At 48.5% G+C, this 20819-nt stretch overlaps 1 protein-coding gene across 1 annotated transcript in view; it reads left to right on the forward strand.

Moving 5' to 3' along the window:
• Nucleotides 1-15021: 15021 nt before the first annotated feature.
• The window catches only part of CCDC180 (coiled-coil domain containing 180), a 91021-nt gene continuing 85223 nt past the window's right edge, over nt 15022-20819 (forward strand). The window contains exon 1 of the mRNA XM_083158670.1: nt 15022-15125. The gene's annotated coding sequence lies outside the window, so the exon portion shown is untranslated. The remainder of the gene's footprint in view (nt 15126-20819) is intronic.

Below are 20819 nucleotides of genomic sequence, written 5' to 3' on the forward strand. Positions count from 1 at the left end.
GCGCTGCTGCCTCTGCTGTATCCATCTGTCTAACATGCACCAGCCGCCCCGCCCGGCCGCATACCCCCGCTACCAGGCCATATACCCCCTGCTGCCCTGTAATAAAGCCCCGCTGCCTGCCCCCCCTCCCCCCCCCTGCTCTACCGCATACCACACGCCGGCCGCGGATGCGCATAGCGCCGCACATTAAAAAAAAAATGACATAACTTTGAGATGCCGGGCAGACGGCGGCACCGGGCCCCTTTAACCCCTTGGGCCCCAGTGCACTGCACCGTCTGCACCGGCGGTAGTTCCGCCCCTGGAGCTGTTCAAACTGCCAAAAAAACGGCTTTGAACCGTGTAGGACTCTGCTTTTTAACCGTGTTGAAATACCGGTTAACTTTAACCGGTAAATCAACTCTGGCACTTTCACATTGCAGCCTTAAACGTTTTAAAATGGAAAAAAAACGGCAATATACCGTTTTAAAAGTGCGATGTGAAAGGGGTATAAGTGATTCTAAGCGGTGTTGTAAGCCTTGTTATATAATTGTACATAATACTGTGTCCAATACCGTGAATCCACGAGAAAGGGTCATGTGATATGGTCTATGCTTAACACTTGTAACTATCTCTCGGTCCCTAACACACACCAGTTTGGTGTGTCTGTGAAATTGTGAAGCTCACAGTGATATATAACTTTCATATCTCTCATATTGAGCTCATCTCTTGAATATCCTCATTATTTGTTACATGTATCCGTTTAAAAAAAAAAATGTTTGTATGTCCATGTCTAGTGCTTATTTTAAATAAATCAATTATTAAAGGTTACATTTTAATATACTCAATTGACACCAGGGAGACTTCCCTGAAAACAATAATAGTGTACAACTAAAGCCCCGTACACACGGGGGAGATATATTGCTCAGTTTCTCCTTTTCATCAGCGACCAGAGATGGTCGCTGATGAAAGGGAACCTCTGTCGGCGGTGCCGCAGAGGTAATCAGCTGGTCGCAGGAGCAAGCTCCTGCGACCAGCGATTAGAAAGGGGCTAAAAAAGGGAGCGCACACCCGGCGATTTATAGCCGGGGCACACTCCCATCACTGGCAATATGGCCGCCAACGACCATATTCCCAGCGATTTCAGCCCCTATCGCCCACGTGTGTACACAGCTTAACTTTCTTAGTACCTCACAGAGGGCTAATGCAAAATACTTAAATTGACAACCCTACTAGTCACTTCCTAAGTTCATTCTATATTTATTACCTATAATTAACAAATCTATTGTACAAGAGTGCCCCAACAAAAAGAGTCTTTCCCTTCTTTTTCCCAAAATTTTTAAACCCAGTCTGTAATGTGGAAGTTAGGAGCTGACTGGTTGTTTATCACTCTCCATTTTATCACTTTTTGAAGATTGATACATCTGGCCCTATCTGATCCCATCTAGTCATTCGATGGTCAATCTGGCTGACAGACTTGCGGCGTCCGTGTCTGAGAATGGGGCGGGCAGTTAACTTCCTGTGATGTCATTCGCCCACCCCTGGCAGGCAGGTGCCCATCTGCGTTCGCATGGGGACACCCAGTGTTTTTCTGGGGGCACACAGCATTTTTGTGGGTACACCCAGAAATGCATGTGAACGCCCAACACCCCCCCCCCCCCCCCCCCCCCCCCCCCTTCTACCTGGTGCTCAATTCTATGATCCCAAACACCTCACTAATTTACTGCGGTAGGTCCCTGCCCTGAACTAATTGATGGGATGATAAATAATTCAGCACAAATAACTGCACTAATGGTGCTGAGATCATGACAGAGATTTTAGTACACAGTGTACATATAAAACACATAATACTCTGGATGGATGCTACATATTATTACTGGGCAGTATTCCAGGTGATCACAGACTTTATTTGTACCATCTTATTTGTAGTATAAATCCTATGTCCCCATCAGAGCCCCATTTCTAGTAGATAGAAGTTGTACTTACGTTTATCCAGGTGCATGGTGGTCACAGAGCTGGGAGAATATCAGCATCCACAGGCTGCTCTCTGTCTGTGTGACATTACCTGGTGAATAGAGGGTGTGGTGTCTGAGTATTAGCTTTCAGGTAACAGAGACACTAGATCGGGGGCTGGGGGAGAGACTACTCAGCTGTAATGTGTAAGATATATTAGGATGCAGCTAGCACGCACTGCATACATCAGTCATGATAACAGAAATGATTCTGGTAGAAAGGGCTTTACCTATAGTACAGGTGAGCAGAATCACTGCAGCAGTTTGCATTACACTGAGTTTATAGCCAAGGTATAGCATTAGGACAATGCTGCTGATGTGTGATGTGGGTGGAATCGCTCTGGGAATACTTCTATACTAGGGACCGGGGGAGGTGTGGGCCATATAAACCAATCAGATACCAGCTATTGCTTATCTAGTACTCTTTAGAAGGGTTGTATAATCCAACCCTGTAATTTCCAATCTCACAGTGGGATGTTACATAGACAACTTTAAGTAGAGTCTGCTACTGTGTATATTGACTTTTACAGTATGTGGTCGATTCAGGATTGCTCGTTGTGGAGATAGCTGCAGGGCATAGATGCCTACCCTCCTGCATTCTGCAGGAGACTCCCTGAAATAGCAGCAATCTATCTCTCTCCCTCATTAGTCTAGCAATCTACCTCATTTCACCGTTACACATTACACACCGTTCACATTACACTGTTACATTTTTTGGGGGAAAAAGGAATGACAGATAAATACATTTACATTGAATAATCAGCACCATTTCCCAACACTTTACCAAGTATATTAGCTTTTACCAACTGCTCTGGGGCTCATCTACATTTGAATATAAGTCATTTTAAAAGATTCCTCTCAGATGTAGCAGTACACACCCACGCTTCTCGGTGCCACGTTCACAATCTCTTTTTACAGTTTCTTCATATATGGAACTAGACACGCCCTTTAAGTGAAGCATGACACACCCTTTCAATGGGGCCCTGTGCAAAATTCTGCTACCAACTATAATCTCCGTGTAACTAGCTTTCAAAAGTAGGCAAGTATGCTGCAGGGGAACGCCCAGCGTGTTATGGGTGTCTCCATAAAAAATACTGAGCGTTCTCCTGGGAATGCAGGCATTGTATTCCCTGCTCGGGGGAAGCGGCTGACACCACATGACATCAGCGCCCGCCCCCACTTCAACGGAAATAAAAGTCAGTTCAGACTGATGGTTGGCGACCATCAAAAGATTTTTCTCCCCTTTGGCTGTATGCGAGGGGATGTCGCGAGGGGCAGGCATTTCCCCATGCAGCGGGTGCCGTTTCTGGGCTAAGCAACAAACGGCCGCTGCCTAGCGAGCCTTGCTGATTCATGCCCTGTGTTAGTAAGCTGTGTAAATATGCCATCTGTGCATTGGTATGCACATGCATTCATTTGCGAACAGACAATATACAGACAGGTACAAACCACAATGCCGACAGACAAACTATTGACACAAATAAACTTAAAGACACTTGTTTATGCTTTACCATCCCAGCAGGCATAGAGGGAGAATACAATAGTGTGCCGAGGACAGCGAGGCACCGTGCCCGAAGCATGGCGAGCCCAGAAAGACATACAAGGGGTCGCGGCACACTAATACCATGTCTAACATTACAACCGTGTCGGCATTTTAACATGTTTCACATTATGATCATATTGGTATATTGGGGTATGGGTCATTGGATTGACCCAATTTAGGTCGACATGCATTGGGTTAACCACTGAAGGTCGACTGACCTTAGGTCAACCTGGGTAAGGTTGACAGGGTCGGAAGGTCCGTACAAGCATTAGGTAGACAGTCAAAAGTCGACTCTGTCAACATGGACACTGTCGACATGGACACCTTCTAAGTGTACTGCTGCACTCGCCATGGTTCGGGCACGGTGCCTCGCTGCTCTCGACACACTAATATATATTCTCCTACCACACCGTAGTGGATAGTGGGGCATGAAATACCGCCTGTCGGCTTGAAAACCACGTGCACTGCAGGGGGGCAGATGTAACTTGTGCAGAGAATTAGATTTGGGTTGGGTTTTACGTCAAAGTGAGATCTATATTGCAGTGTAAAAATAAAGCAGCCAGTATTTGCCCTGCACAGAAACAAAATAACTCACCCAAATCTAATTCGCTCTGCACATGTTACATCTGCCCCCCTGCAGTGCACATGGTTCTGTCCATCTAAAGGCCCCCATACACCTTAGGACAAGTCGCCCCCGACTTCCCCCTGAGCTTCCCCGGCTGCTCCCCGGGGGAGCTTGATTAGATTGGCACTTGATGTGCCATTTTTTACATGTGATAAATCGTCTCGATTTATCACATGTAAAAAACCCGGGGAGCGGGGGGGGGGGGGGGCTACAGAGGTGGGAGCAGGGGGGCTGGGGACGCTGCGGGGACAGCGTCTGTGTCCCCCGCTGCTGGGGACGCTGCGGGGACAGCGTCTGTGTCCCCCGCTGCTGGTAACGCTGCGGGGACAGCGTCTGTGTCCCCCGCTGCTGGTAGCGCTGTGGGGACAGCGTCTGTGTCCCCCGCTGCTGGGGACGCTGCAGGGACAGCGTCTGTGTCCCCCGCTGCTGGTAACGCTGCGGGGACAGCGTCTGTGTCCCACGCTGCTGGGGACGCTGCGGGGACAGCGTCTGTGCCCCCCGCTGCTGGTAACGCTGCGGGGACAGCGTCTGTGTCCCCCGCTGCGGGGGACACAGGCGGCATAGAGCCGGGCAGGGGGAGCAGGCGGGAGCTGTCAGTGCTAGAAAAAAAAAGCCTATACAATGAATGGGCAGCCTGTGATTGGCTGAGCGCTCTCTCAGCCAATTGCTGACTGGCTGAGAGAGCGCTCAGCCAATCACAGGCCGCCCATGCATTGTATGGGCTTTTTTTTTTTATTCAATACTGACAGCTCCCGCCGGCTCCCCCTGCGCGGCTCTATGCCGCCTGTGTCCCCCGCAGCGTCCCCAGCCCCACCTGCTCCCTCTACCGCCTCGCCGCCCCACTAGGTCCCAAGTCGGGTGGTCGGACGTGCAGCAGGTCCGACCACCCGACGCAGATCCGATGCGCACGGGACCGCGCATCGGATCTGAGGGGAACTTCAAAACTAGCCGATTTTGGTCCGATTTCGGCCAGATCCGACTGATCTGGCTGAAATCTGACCAAAATCGGCTAGTGTATGGGGGCCTTAAGAAGGATTTTGTCAGAAAGAGTTAACTAGATAAGACCCTATGGCCCTAAGGCCCTAAAAAAAAAAAAATACCTCTCTCACCTTTACCTTGACAAGCAGATGTACTTAAGGCCCCCATACACTAGCCGATTTTGGTCAGATTTCTGCCAGATCAGTCGGATCTGGCAGAAATCGGACCAAAATCGGCTAGTTTGGATGTCCCCTCAGATCCGATGCGCGGTCCCGTGCGCATCGGATCTGCGTCGGGTGGTCGGACCTGCTGCACGTCCGACCACCCGACTTGGGACCTAGTGCGGCGGTAGAGGGAGCAGGGGGGGCTGGGGACGCTGCGGGGGACACAGGCGGCATAGAGCCGCGCAGGGGGAGACGGCGGGAGCTGTCAGTATTGAATAAAAAAAAAAAAAGCCCATACAATGCATGGGCGGCCTGTGATTGGCTGAGCGCTCTCTCAGCCAGTCAGCAATTGGCTGAGAGAGCGCTCAGCCAATCACAGGCAGCCCATTCATTGTATAGGCTTTTTTTTTCTACCATTGACAGCTCCCGCCGGCTCCCCCTGCCCGGCTCTATGCCGCCTGTGTCCCCCGCAGCGTCCCCAGCCACCCCCGCTCCCTCTACCGCCTCGCCGCACAGACGCTGGGGGGACACAGACGTGTCACCCGCAGCGTCCCCAGCCCCCCTGCTCCCGCCTCGCCGCACAGACGCTGGGGGGACACAGACGTGTCCCCCGCAGCGTCCCCAGCCCCCCCTGCTCCCTCTACCGCCTCGCTGCACAGACGCTGGGGGGACACAGACGTGTCACCCGCAGCGTCCCCAGCCCCCCTGCTCCCTCTACCGCCTCGCCGCACAGACGCTGGGGGGACACAGACGCTGTCCCCCGCAGCGTCCCCAGCAGCGGGGGACACAGAGTCCCCAGCCCCCCCCCCCCCCCCTGCTCCCCGTTTTTTTTTACATGTGATAAATCGAGACGATTTATCACATGTAAAAAATGGCACATCAAGTGCCAGTCTAATCAAGCTCCCCCGGGGAGCAGCCGGGGAAGCTCAGGGGGAAGTCGGGGGCGACTTGTCCTAAGGACAAGTCGCCCTAGTGTATGGGGGCCTTTACCGCTGAAGGCTTTGCAGTGTCATAAAAGGAAACCTATGGGGCTCAAAAAAGGAAATTTAATTAGAGTAAATAGCATAAAATCATATGTAATCAGGTCAGACATATCCCCCTACCGATTTAGGGCATAGAAAAGATGTGCCGATCCTAACTCCAGATACAATGGTAGAGCTTGTGGGTGATGGGACCAGGTGCAAAAATATAATTTAACACAATATGCAACATGGCAGGGCTTACGGTTGTATTATCGACCACACTTCAGTCGACAGTCATTAGGTTGACACCGTTGGGTCGACAGGCAGGAGGGTCGACAGGGTTCTAGGTCGACATGGTTGAAGGTCGACCGGTGTCTAGGTAGACAGGGGACAAGGTTGACATGGTTTTAGGTCGACATAGCGTTAGGTCGATATGAGTTATGTCGATAGGACGCGAGGTCGACATGGGTATTTTCATTGTTTTTTTGAGCCAACGTGCCGACAGGCGGTATTTCATGCCCTACCATCCACTAGGTCGTGGAGGGAGAATAATATAGTGTGCCGAGCACAGCGGGGCACCGCGCCGAAGCATCGCGAGTGAAGCGAGGGGTTGCGGTTGACTTCAAACAGTGTCCATGTCGACTGTGTCGACACTCGGGTAAAAAACTGTGAAAAACCCATGCCGACCTCGCGACCTGTCGGCACAACCCATGTTGACCTAACACTATGTCGACCTAAAACCATGTCGACCCTGTCCCATGTCAACATAGACACCTGTCGACCTTCAACCATGTTGACCTAGAACCCTGTTGACCTTCCTGCCTGTCGACGGTGTCGACCTAATGACTGTCGACCTTAGTGTGGTCGATAAAATGATCCACACCCCAGAGGCAGAGAGCAACAGTGTAATGTGGGGTACACACCAGGATGATATTGCCCAAAACGAGTCAATTTAGATACAATCTCAACCGATTGTATGTAAATTGGTCATGTTTTGGGCCATTTCAGTGTCCTTTTGATGCAATCCCGATCCGAAACGCGGCTCCGTGGGTCGGTCGGTTTTTTCTGAGATCCTACCTGCTGCAGGTAGGATCTCAGAACCGACCATTGCAGTGGGTGGGGGTCCTGATCGGATCGCGATCACATTTTTGCGGCATGTTGGCGGCGAGTCAGCGGCGCCGTCAGCTCGTGAGTGGGTTGTAAGTTCCTGTGACGACCCGCTCATGAGAACCATCGTCCTGGTGTGTACCGGGCATAATGCGGGGGTGACAGGGGAAGACAGACGGAGGTGGGTACAAGCACAATGAACTGCGTGGTGTGAATTACAGGGGGCATGCACCTTGGTAGAGGTCGGAACACAGTGGCCCCTGCTCTCAGACAAAGGGGGACCCTAAAGACTAAATAGCCACACACACATATAGCATAAATTTCATCCAACACACACACACAAAGCATACATACGTACACATTGCATACATACATACATACATACATACATACATACATACAATACAGACACATAGGACCTTATTCAGGTCCGTTGATTGCCCTGTGGGGCCGATGTAAGTGCATGGGGCCGATGTAAGTGCTTTGCGCATTTCTGTGCATGCGCTGGGTGCGAGCACCCATGGCAAACAAACTGTCTGCTGTGTGCACACACCCATGATTGTGGTCAGAGGGTGGGGGGGCGGGGTGCACCAGGCTGGCCCTTTAGCATATGGGAACGCCCAGCATTTCATGGGTGTTCCCATGAGAACGATGGGCGGTCTAATGCTAATGCGGCCATGACGGACATGTGGGGGGAGGGTAGCTGACATCACCGGATGTCAGCTGCCGGCCACTTCCCCCCTGAGAGTACAGGCATATGTAAGGTTGCTCTGAGCAACCTTACATAAGCATGCACCTTCCACATCTTTCAATGGTCGGAGACCATCGAAAGATGTCGGTGTTCCTCTGCAGGCTGCGAATGGATGTTTATGTAAAACATCCATTCACAGCCAATGCGAATGTGCGCATCTTGCGAATGGTGGCCCGGCATACCATCATTCGCAAGGCAGGGTTTGGTGGACTCGCAAGGCTGCTCATCAACTTCCCTCGCGCGGCGTTGATGAGCGCATCACTGAAAGGGGTGTGGTCTATGCAAACGATGGGTGTGTCATATGCAAATGATGCAGCTGGATCACACCCTTTTCACCCTCTGCTTTGCTGAATAGATGCTGTGCACAGTGTCTATTCCTTCAGGTTGGGGGGACTCCCAACTGCATCCCCCCCACCGCCGGACACTGCTGGCGGGACTCCCAACTGCCACACCCCCACCGCAGGACACTGCCGGGGCAGGACCACCCCCCCCCCCCCCCCCAAAAAAAAAATGAAACGGTCCCTTGAAAAATGAGACCGTTGGGAGGTATGTATACATACCGGGACTGACCACTAAGGGTGGTAGATGTGCTTCAGCAGGGATCAGTTCTGAGGTCAATTTCTTACCTTTAACGGGGAATCGGGGGGCCTGCAACATCATTGCCTAACTGGGGACTGCTACAACTGCCTAACTTGGGCCTGCTAAGGAGCTGCGGGGTAGTGCTGATGAGCTGGGAGCTTGTACTCGCTCCATCTTGGTTGCGGCCTAGCTCGGACCGAAAGCCGGGGCCACGATTTAGCCTCAGCCCGGCCTGGAGCTCCAGGACCCGGCCGCTGCTGTTGTGCTGTCTCTGGACACCCTGGAGGTGCTACAAAACAACCTGCAACCATAACATCAGGGGTTTCAGTAGCGCATGCAGGTTTTTTTTTTGAATACCCATAAACCTCCTCAGGAGTCTAAGGGACCTAGCCTGAAAGCTTAGGGTCCCCTCTTTCCATGGGTACAAGAATTTTAAAAATTGGCCCTTGGGAACCGGAGATATCCAACTTCAAAGCAGTGGTCCCCATCCAAGCCTGTTAATTGCTCTTCCCAGTCAGAAATTTCAGGTTCTGTCTGACTTAGAGTTTTTTGGAAGTTATGTATCAGGGCCCCTTCATTCAGCCCAATGCCCCCTTCTCCCACCTCATCTCCCACCATCTGTGCAGTAAAGGGGTAATTAGTGGAAATTACTGATCCAGGCCCTACATGCTGAGCGGTTGATATAATACCCCCTACCACCCGCGGGACATCAAAGCTTCCGCTCATAGCACCCCCCACCCCTACTGCTGGAGGATCGGTAGGGTCCCCAATACATTGCTATGCCCAGGGGTCTAAGCTGCTGTTGATGCCCCCTGTGTGCAGTGCCAGATTAAGCCTTCGGGGGGCCCGGGCACTTTAGACAGGGGGGCCCCCTTGCACTTGTCATTACTGGCCGCAAACTGCATGGGAATATTACACTGTCAAAACAAAGTGTAAGTATAACAGTAGTATAAACTTGGTCAATGGGTAACTTCAGGGGATATATATATATATATATATATATATATATATATATATACATATACACATTCACACACACACACACACACACACACACACACACACATACATACATAAATAAATACATACCACATGAAAAGCCTGTGTTTGTCCCTCTGCACCTTACTCTGTAGGAGACCTGTGGAGGTTGTGGGTGGGGTCAGATCGCACAGGACAAGAAATCTCAATATTTAAACCGATTATAAGTTTAAGGAGGGACCCCCGTTAGCTCTATATGAGGAGTTTATGTATAACGCTGGGGGGTGTGCTACCACTGGGACAAAAAATTGGAGATAATTTAGGGAGAGGAGTACAGTTTGTCACGGTAGTGGTGCACCACAGTAAATGAGGACGACTTAAAAAGTAACTTTTATTAAATCATCATATAAAAATAGAGGATGCTGCGAAATATGACAGACAACATATAACAAATAACAAGGACAAGTGAACAAAAATAGTGCTAAATTAAAAACTAGGGCTCATGCGGCGTCCCTTAGCACTTGATTCCTTTTATCACAATTTTGAGGCGTCTCTCTCCTGTGCGTCGGCTACTGCCTATTGACACCAGGGGGATGTACTCATTTAATGTAATCAATTCTGTCTGTGGGTTTATTCTGTCATGTCACAGTTTTGCCGTGTACAAATGTTCGTGTGTTTGAAACAATTTTTAATAAAAAGAACCGTTGTCTAAGATATAGCATGGAATAGCAAATCTTGTCCGCCAGTCATATGCTGGAGTGAGGACTGAGAATAATATAGGCTAGATAATGTGCAGCGGGCAAAAGTGCCTAATATGTGCTGCTTATCTAGTACAAGAGGTGACAAAAATCAGTTCATAATCTGTAGACCGATTAACTGTGTTTAAATGAGAAGCCCATATATGACCAATCGCCAAAGATTTTTACTAAGGGTGTGCCGTATGGAACTCTATAATCAATAATCCGCAGTGAATTTGCGGTTGGTTCTCTAATCGGCGGTTCACAGTATAGTAAAGTAAGCGAGATTTGAATGTAATTTCAAATACAAGCTTGCCGCTGTGCCCTCCTGATGGCTGTAATCAGTGTTGCAAAAGGATGCAATTAACCTGGGGGCAGCTGGCTAGGTAAGGTTGTTAATAGGCGGGGGGATGGTAGGACCTGTATAACAATTGGAATTGGGCAATAGGCAGAAATCGCCTGGTGTGTGCCACGAGTATAGGATTGGACAGGTCAGCTACTGGATATGAATAGCTTAACTACCAACATGGAGAGGTTGTGCAGTATAGGCGATGGTCAAGTATAGAAAAATAGGTCAGTTAAAACCGTATGGAGCTTCCACACCCTGCACTTGGCATCAGGGTTGTGTGAAGTTCTCTATCCGGCTGCTCAGGTCTACTAGTATCAAGTGAAAACACCGAACATGTACACATAAAATTGAACCGTATATACGGTGGCCAGTAGTAAGTATGAGCGTGCCGCTGAGCCCTCTTATGCGCTGACACCGACCATACGGGTAAACCCTGTGATTTGGTGCGGTTCTCACGGGGCGGCTGGCTACGCTCTAATACAAACACTGAGGCAACGCCGCGGGCAGACAGAAAAAAATTTTTTTTTAAGCTAAACATTAGAGTCCTTAAAAGGACTAATAAGGCAGACAGAGATAAGGAGGCTAAGGGAGCATCCGCACGGCTTACAGCCATCAGGAGGGCACAGCGGCAAGCTTGTATTTGAAATTACATTCAAATCTCGCTTACTTTACTATACTGTGAACCGCCGATTAGAGAACCAACCGCAAATTCACTGCGGATTATTGATTATAGAGTTCCATACGGCACACCCTTAGTAAAAATCTTTGGCGATTGGTCATATATGGGCTTCTCATTTAAACACAGTTAATCGGTCTACAGATTATGAACTGATTTTTGTCACCTCTTGTACTAGATAAGCAGCACATATTAGGCACTTTTGCCCGCTGCACATTATCTAGCCTATATTATTCTCAGTCCTCACTCCAGCATATGACTGGCGGACAAGATTTGCTATTCCATGCTATATCTTAGACAACGGTTCTTTTTATTAAAAATTGTTTCAAACACACGAACATTTGTACACGGCAAAACTGTGACATGACAGAATAAACCCACAGACAGAATTGATTACATTAAATGAGTACATCCCCCTGGTGTCAATAGGCAGTAGCCGACGCACAGGAGAGAGACGCCTCAAAATTGTGATAAAAGGAATCAAGTGCTAAGGGACGCCGCATGAGCCCTAGTTTTTAATTTAGCACTATTTTTGTTCACTTGTCCTTGTTATTTGTTATATGTTGTCTGTCATATTTCGCAGCATCCTCTATTTTTATATGATGATTTAATAAAAGTTACTTTTTAAGTCGTCCTCATTTACTGTGGTGCACCACTACCGTGACAAACTGTACTCCTCTCCCTAAATTATCTGTAGGAGACCTCACAGTCCCAATGCTGCCTCTGATTAAAAACCCTCCCATGACTAGGCTGCTGCTGCTGTTATACATGGGCCTGAGAAGCATGTAATGAGCTCCACCAATCAGAGCACAGCACAAACGTCTCAGCCTCTGCCCTCTGGTGCAAAGTGTCATGGTACTTAGTCAACTCCCAGTAATGCACTGCACACTTGGCTCCCAATGCTCAGCACCATTAATCATTGTCACATTGGCAGATAGGTGAAGCTGCAGCACTACCCCACTCCCATGCACAAAACCTTTAGCTAAAAAAAAAAATAAAAATTTTTTTTTTAAATACATGCCAACCACAGGGGGGCCCTAGCTGGAGGGGGGCCCAGGGGCACTGACCCCTTGTGCCCCCATTATAATCCGGCCCTGCCTGTGTGTATATATGTGTATGTATGTATATGTATATATATATATATGTGTGTGTGTGTATATATGTATGTATATATATATATATATATATATATATATATATATATATATATATATATATATAATTATTATTTATATACATTTGGTCTATCTTTAATACTTTTACTGACCTGGCATATACTGGGTCACCTAAGTGTCCATTTACAGGCTTTGCTTCACCCCTCTGGAAATCCCCTTCTGAAAATCCTGCGTTTGCCCCTGGGTTTTCCTCTCCACTGCCTAGGAGCTGCCTGGCAGAACTGCAGAGCAGGGAGCTAGTATTTGCTCCAACTAGGTCGTGGCCTACCTTGGACCAGAAGCTAAGGTCTCGATTTAGCCTCTGCTCAGCCTGGAGCTCCAGGACTCGGTTGTGGCCGTCATGCTGTCTCTGGACACTCCAGAGCTGCAGAAATTGATTCCACTCACGAATGTGGACTCCTGCAGACCTGCTGGAACTGTGAGGTGCCATCATGAAGGCTCCAGATGACCGTTTTTAGGTGCTATTTTCCCGGCCTGCTTTGCTGAAGCCGTCGGCTGGCGCTGTGAGAGTGGCTGCCTGTTACAGCATATTTTACTCTGTGTAGGTTCTATTTCTATTTATTTTTAGGCCATTATTTTCTGCTGTTGGGATGTTTGTGTTGGGAGGGGTCCAGAACTACATTGCTGTCTCTCCGGAGTTTGGCGATGCTAACCGCAGAAAGACTGGCAGTTCCCCGCGAACAGAGGAGGAGGAGAAGGGGATGCCATGCAGGGGTGAAGCGGAGGGATACGAGAAGGAGATATAGACTTGTCCTTCCATCCATCATCATGGGGAACGTGCAATCTCTTCCCAATACGATGGAGGAGCTAACAGCACTGACCTGGCACCAGCGGGAGTATCGGGAATGTAGCATGATGTTATTTGCTGAGACATTGCCGAGATAATACCAGACATGAATGCTTCTTTGGACGTCTTTCACTTGCTGAGAGCGGATAGAACGAAAGAGAGTGGTAAGAGGAAGGGAGGAGGGCTGGCTGTGTTTGTGAATAATAGATGGTGTAACTCTGGGCACATCACTATTAAGGATCAGATCTGCAGTAAGGATATTGAGCTATTAGCTGTGGGCATGAGGCCATTCTTTCTGCCTTGGGAATTCTCGCATGCAATTACGGTAGCTGTGTATATTCCCCCCTCTGCTAACGCTGAAGTGGCATGTGATGTTATTAATACTACTGTAAGCAGGTTGCAGAATCCACACCCAAATGCCCTCCTTCTGACCTCGGGTGACTTTAATCATGCCTCTCTTGCCGCCACTTTGCCCACATTTATTCAATATGTCACTTGCAACACCAGGGACAAAAAAATATTGGACTTACTTTATGCCAACATTAAGGAGGCATACAGTTACTCATCTCTTCCTCCCCTGGGTAGATCGGACCACAACTTGGTACTCATCCTACCGGTGTATATAACAGTGTCTACTTGATGGTCTGAGGAGTCAGAGGAGGCCCCGAAGGACTGTTTTGATTCTACTGCGTGTGATGTGTTCATAGACTCTCATGGGAAGGACATCGACGGGCTTGTGTTACAGACTATATTAATTTTTGTGTGGATAACACTGTGCCTGTAAAAACAATAAGGTGCTTCTCGAACAATAAACCCTGGATTAACCCTGCCATAAAGGCTCTTCTCAAAGATAAAAAGAGGGCTTTTAAGTCTGGCAATAAGGAGGAGTTGAGGACTGTGCAGTGGGAATTGAGGGTGAAGATTAGGGAGGGTAAGTTGCGCTATAGAAGGAGGGTGGAGGAGAAGCTTCAGCTAAGGAATATCAGTGGAAACTGGAGAGATCTAAAAACAATTTCTGGGTACTAAAATGTGGTCTCCCCGACTAGGGAGGATTTTAAGTGGGTGAATGATTTGAACAGATTTGATCAGGCTGTCACCTCACCCCCAGTAAACTGTCATCAACAGTGGTGTCCTCTATCACCTATGCCAGGGCATAGCCCTACTATCTATATCACCTCCACCTTGTCCTTTACAACAAATCAGGTGAGGGAACTGAGTAGGTGTAATGAAAGGAAGGCTGATGGCCCAGATGGTATCAGTTCACGAGCCCTTAAGTCCTGTGCTGGGCAGCTGTGTGGCATAGTAGCGAATTACGACCCTCTTTAATCTAAGCCTGGAGCAAGGGAGGGTACAGAAGCTGTGGAAAACCTCTTGTGTGGTACCTGTGCCAAAGTCATCAAGTCCTAAGGTCTTCATCGACTATAGGCCAGTTGCGTTGACATCTCAGTTGATGAAGTTCCTGGAGAGGTTGGTCCTTGGCTATCTTCGACCCCTGTTGAGAACTTCAATGGACCCATTGCAGTTTGCTTATCAGCCTGGAATTGGTGTGGATGACGCTGTCATATATTTGATGCAGAGATCTCTACCTCATGTAACGAGCATGTAATCAACCCATGGTAACAAGCAGGAAATCCCCAGTGGCAACGAGCATGTAATCACCCTATGGCAACTAGCAGGAAATCCTCAGTGCCAATTAGCATGTAACTTCATGGAAATTGCCATGTAGGTAAGTGGCACTTATGTGACATAATGTATAATGGCCATTATGGTGCGGGCATATTGTGTAATGGGCATCATTCTGTGGGGCATAATGTGTAATGGGCATCACAGTGTGGGGCATAATGTGTAATGGGCATTATAGTGTGGGGCATAATGTGTAATTGGCATTACGGTGTGGGGCATAATATGTAATGGACATCACGGTGTGGGGCATAATGTGTAATGGTCATCACAGTGTGGGACACAATGTGTAATGGGCATCACAGTGCAAGGAGTAATGTGTTATTGGCATCACAGTGTTGGGCGTTTTGTGTAAAAGGCATCATGTGTGGGGCATATTGTGTAATTGGCATTACGATGTGTGGCATAATGTGTAATGGGCATTACGGTGTGGGGCATAATTACAGTGTGGGACATAATGTGTAATGGGCATCACGGTGTGCGGAGTAATGGGCATCACGGTGTGCGCTTTATGGATTATGGTAGTCAGGGAAGCAGATAATGTTTAATACAGTATAGTTACTAAAAGTACAGTAACAATGTATGGTACAATACTTACTGCCCCTTAAGGACTGTAGAAGTTGGGGGTCCCACCAGACCAGGTCGCTCCAGCACCTCTCTAGGGACCTGACAGTCATCATCCTGCAGAACCTCTCCCGGATGGCATGGCTCACCCTCTGGTAGGCCTCCACGCTAGCCTTGGTACTGGCCAGAGGTCTGTCCCACCAGGCCACACAGCCATCGGGCATTACACCATCTATATATATATATATATATATATATATATATATATATATATATATACATATATATGTATATATACATATATATATATTTATATATATATATATATATATATATATATATATAGTACAAACTGTATGCATATATATAGCTATATATACCTGTAGTGTACATATAGATGTATACATAATATAAAGAAAAAGAAATATACAGCGCTAGGGTTTGACTGAATAAATCACTATTATAATCAATTAAAGGAATATTTATTACACATTATAATAAACAAGACAATAAAAAAATAGAGAATTCTCTAAAAATGGGATAATAAAAGGGTATAATAAAAAAATGATTGGTCCTCGTATACATAATATAAGCATATTTATATATGCTTATAAATATAAGGAATATAGTAATAAAGTGAAAATAATTTGACTAAATACAGAATAACAGTACCTGCTGCTCAGGATGCCACATTACTGAATTATAAGAATAGCAGCAGCAGCAGCCAGCAGGTGACAGGTCTGACACCTCACCTCAGTCAGTAGGAGCCTCAGACACCTTGCTGCCACCACTGGGCAGCCTTCAGAGCAGCTTTAACTCACTTGCTGCCCCAGGCTGTAAGCCAGGCATGTCCAAAGTCAGGCCCGTGGGCCAATTGCGGCCCGTGCTGTCATTTCAAGCGGCCCGCAGCCTCCAGCTGGAAGCGGGCAGAGCATCAGATGTGGGAAGCCCAGCACAGGACACTAAAGGTGGGGCCCCAGCGAGCGCGCCTTTACCTTGCTGTCTGCTGCAGTGAGGAGGTGCCGGCCGCCACAGTCAGATGTGTTTGGCGTCCTACCCCTGCTGCTGCAATTGTATATCACCCTACTCCACGATCACAGTTACAGCAGTGTGTGTGGAGGGGGGCAGCAAGGGTGAAGCTTGGTCCCGTTACATGCAGAGCGGAGGAGGGCAGCAGCGGGAGCCCAAGCATCTCCTGCCCTTGCAGTGCCTGCTTTGCTTCTCCTTCCTCTGGCTCACACAAGGGGCTGGGAAACATACAGAGAAGGGAGGGGGCAGAGTGGGGGACATACAGTGAAGGAGGGTCAGGCTGGGGGACATACAGTGAATGGGGTTACATAGTGAATGGGAGTCATACAGTGAAGGAGGGTCAGGCTTGGGGGCATACAATGAATGGAGGCACTGATGGACATTAAGAGAAGGGGCAGGCTGGGGGACAGAGTGAATGGGTGCAGAGTGGGGAACATACAGTGAATGGGGGACATACAGTGAAGAAGGGGCAGGCTGGGGGACATAGAGTGAATGGGGGCACAGTGGGGGACCATTATGATGTGATTAATGATTCAAACAATGTCAGGGTGAATGGTCGGCCCCCACACATTTACACGTCACCAAATCTGGCCCTCGTCGCAAAAAGTTTGGACACCCCTGCTGTAAGCTGCGTAGAGTCTGGGCACTGTGTTGGTGGGGGTGGTACCTTTGTGAAGCCGCAGACTGTGACAGCACACGGTGCGCAGGATGTTCAGAGTCACAGTGTGTATGCGGCGCAGGGATGGCTGGGAAAGCCTTCTACTGCGCCGCCATCATACCAATGAGGATTTTCCATTGACTGGCGCTGCAGCTGAGGGAAGGAGGTGGCCTTGAGTGATAATGTCAGAGAGGGTGGGGTCACGGATGCTGAAAGGAGCCGCCAGAGGCAGTAGAAAAAAAATCCTGTCTACAAAACAGATTTGCAGAGGCTGTGGGCCTGTTTTGGAGGCTGGGCCTGGAGCTGCAGCTCCATCAGGCCCATTGTTATTCCTGCCCTGATTATAGTAGAGAAAGCATGAGCACTGCTCAGCACATGGAGACGCACGGAAAGCTTTATAGGAAAGCAGGATTTTTTATGTGTGCCTAGTTATATTAAATATAACTTACCTAAATGTGTTTAAAAAAAAAACCTTCATGAATTGAAATCTGGCCTACAACATGCAGAGCTGCGCGCTTATCCACTAGCCTTGGACACTTGGTGATAGCGGCCAGTGTTCCTGTGTATAATATGTACACAGTGCTCCCGTTCAGATGCAGCCATAGAGAAATGAGATGCAAGAGCGTCTTAGACGTTCTGGAGTTGTTCTCACAGTATTTTGCTCTTTGCACAAACAGCAATACCCTTACACATGTGGAACCTACTTGACTCTTTGGCTCTCCAGGACAGCAAAGAAAAACACGTGGTGCAGATGCACACTCCATATTATAAATCAAATCAATCAATAATAGAGGTTCTTGGTATATTCATTGGCCAAGAAATATTTGCCCACCAACCAGCTTCAAGGTGACCTCATTTCTGGTGGGTCCCTAATACTAAGTTTGAAGCTGGGGATGCGGAACCCCAAAAAGGCCAGCATAAGCCAGTCACCCCAGGGCAGCACACAAGTGAAAAACTAAGCTATAAAAGTGTGTTAATAAGAAAGAAGCAGGAGCTAGAGGTTAACAAGTGTAGTGCTAGGAAGTATAATATTAGTGAAAATAAATAGTGCTAAATAAATGTTAGGCTGTGCCACCCCGAAAGCAACTCGGTTACACCAACCCAAGGGGAGCCGCGCCCCAAATCCATCCCCAAGACTAGCAATTAGTGTAAATTTTTAGGTCTTACCTTCATTGGACCCACCAGAAATGAAGTCACCGTGAAGCTGGTTGGTGGGCAAATATTTCTTGGCCAATGAATATACCAAGAACCTCTATTATTGATTGATTTGATTAATAAAAAGGAGTGTGCATTTGCACCACGTGTTTTTCTTTGCAGAACTACAAGTCCCAGCATGATAGCACCTCATGTAAATCGGGTGTGCATCCCCCCCCCCCACATATGCTCTCCAGGACAGGGCAGCCAGCTCATTGAAGCATGGGGGCGGAGCCATTGCCGGGAGGGAAAAAGGGGTGCTTCAGGGGTGGAGCTACGGATGGGCTGCCCTATTGGAGGCGTGTCTAGACCAGTCACGACATTTTAGCCCTGCCGTGCAATGCTGGTATTTCAGGCATTGCACTGCTGGGGGCGGGGCTAAAATGCAGCGATCACATCATTTGACCAGCGGAGGGGGGGGGGTTGCGGGAGATGGACGGCAATGTGGGAGGTTGCCCCCCTTTCCGGAGGGCTGGGAGGGGGACCCTCCCGGCCATTCCGGGAGGGTAGGCAACCCTGACTTAAAGTATACTGTTGCTCCATATCTCCATAGGGCTCCCATGAAGCCTTGGCTTACAGCCGGTAGCTACTGTATTTTGTTAACCCCCTCTGTGCTCGAGTCTGTTCTGCTCATACTGTATTGTACCGTACAGTATGTCCTGCTGTAGTGTACTGTATATTTGTGGATCTTATACCTACAGAATGCTACAGATACTGTACTTAGCTTCATACTGGACAAAAGTTTATTTCTCACGATGCATCCTACCCAACTCGGTGCACCGTTTGCTGGGAATGGGACGCATGCGGGCCATATTCTTGGTAAAGTATTAATTGTATGCTCAGTATTTGCTCACTTGTACCCATAGCCAGTTATAAAATAGTGTAATGCAATTGTATTTGGTAATAAAAGTGTCTATCTAACTGGACAGTACAGTAATGTACAGTCGTAGAAAAGTAGTTCCTACAGAGCATTTCAATAGTCCCTGCACACACACGTAATCCGGATCCTTTCGCTATACTGTAGCTTTGCATTACACATCTCATGCATGAGCAGTGGAGATTTTAAAGAGCGACATCTGGTGGATGAATGCTAGTATTGCACTAATTCGGTAAAGCCATTCGCTAAATGCCAAGCTGTGATGCTTATTGCGCTGCCTTGTGACTAGGCACACCAGGGCGGGTTGGCGGGACAACTGCCATAGGCAGGCTATACGAGAGTGGCTCCATATGTACATACATACAGTCAGTGCTCAAAGTGGGCCTGGCATACCGGCAATTCCTTCAAGCCCTGCTTTTTAAAAATATATATATTTTACAGAGGCAGAGAATCTGGCTCCCCTGCTCTCCTACAAGGGGAAAGGTCTGCCCTCACACACTTATCAGCTAGGTTAAGCAGTGTCTCTTCCCGTGAGCCTACACTATTTCCTGACACCCTACCCCCCTGACCCTCCTCACAATTAGGCCACACCCCCAAAATGTTTAGAGGGGGGTGAAAAACACTCTAAAGTCAAGGGGGGGGGGGGTATTGTCCCCCCCCCCCCCCCTCAGCAGTAGCAGCAGCACACACCTCTACAGCAGGCTCAGCATGAGCTCTCACGCTGTCATTGAGACGCTCATGCTGAGCCTGCTGTCAGCCCACCACATGATGTAGAGGTGTGTGCTGCTGCTGTCTGGGAGGGACAGAGGAGGAAGTCGGGGGGGGGGGTTGGACCAGGGCCCCCGCAGGGCCCCTCCAGCAAGCCCAGGCCCGGGTAATAATTAGTACCCGCTCCCCCCCCCCCTCTCGGGATGGGGGCCAATGTTTTTTATTGCACATGCGCATTTCTGGGCGTGTGCATACCATGCTTGCATGTGGAGGGCAGGGGGGGGGGGGCGGCGGCGAGCTGAAGCATTAGCATATGGGAATGCCCAGCATTTATGGGCATTCCCATGCTAATGACGGCATGACCAGGCCGGTGCGGTGGGGGCGGGCAACTGACATCACCGGATATGAAAGGGTGCTGTGCACGACCTGCATGATGTGGGCGGTCCACTGCATGATGCGAATTGATGTTTATGCAAAACATCCATTCGCAGTCAGTGCTAAGGAATGCGCCCGGCGTGCCACCATTCGCAAGGCGGGGTTACATTGACTCGCAAGGGTGCGTATACACATCCGAGCAAAGCAACCAAAACAACCCCCAATATACTTTCTAGATCATAATTTATAAATGTGTCATTTCAGTGCACTTGTTATTATTGTCTGTCATTATTAAATAATATGCTTCTTAATTTTTTAATAGTTTTTTCTTCCTT

The sequence above is a fragment of the Crinia signifera genome, chromosome 9 (assembly GCF_055691185.1).
Source record: "Crinia signifera chromosome 9, ASM5569118v1, whole genome shotgun sequence".
NCBI lineage: Eukaryota > Metazoa > Chordata > Amphibia > Anura > Myobatrachidae > Crinia > Crinia signifera.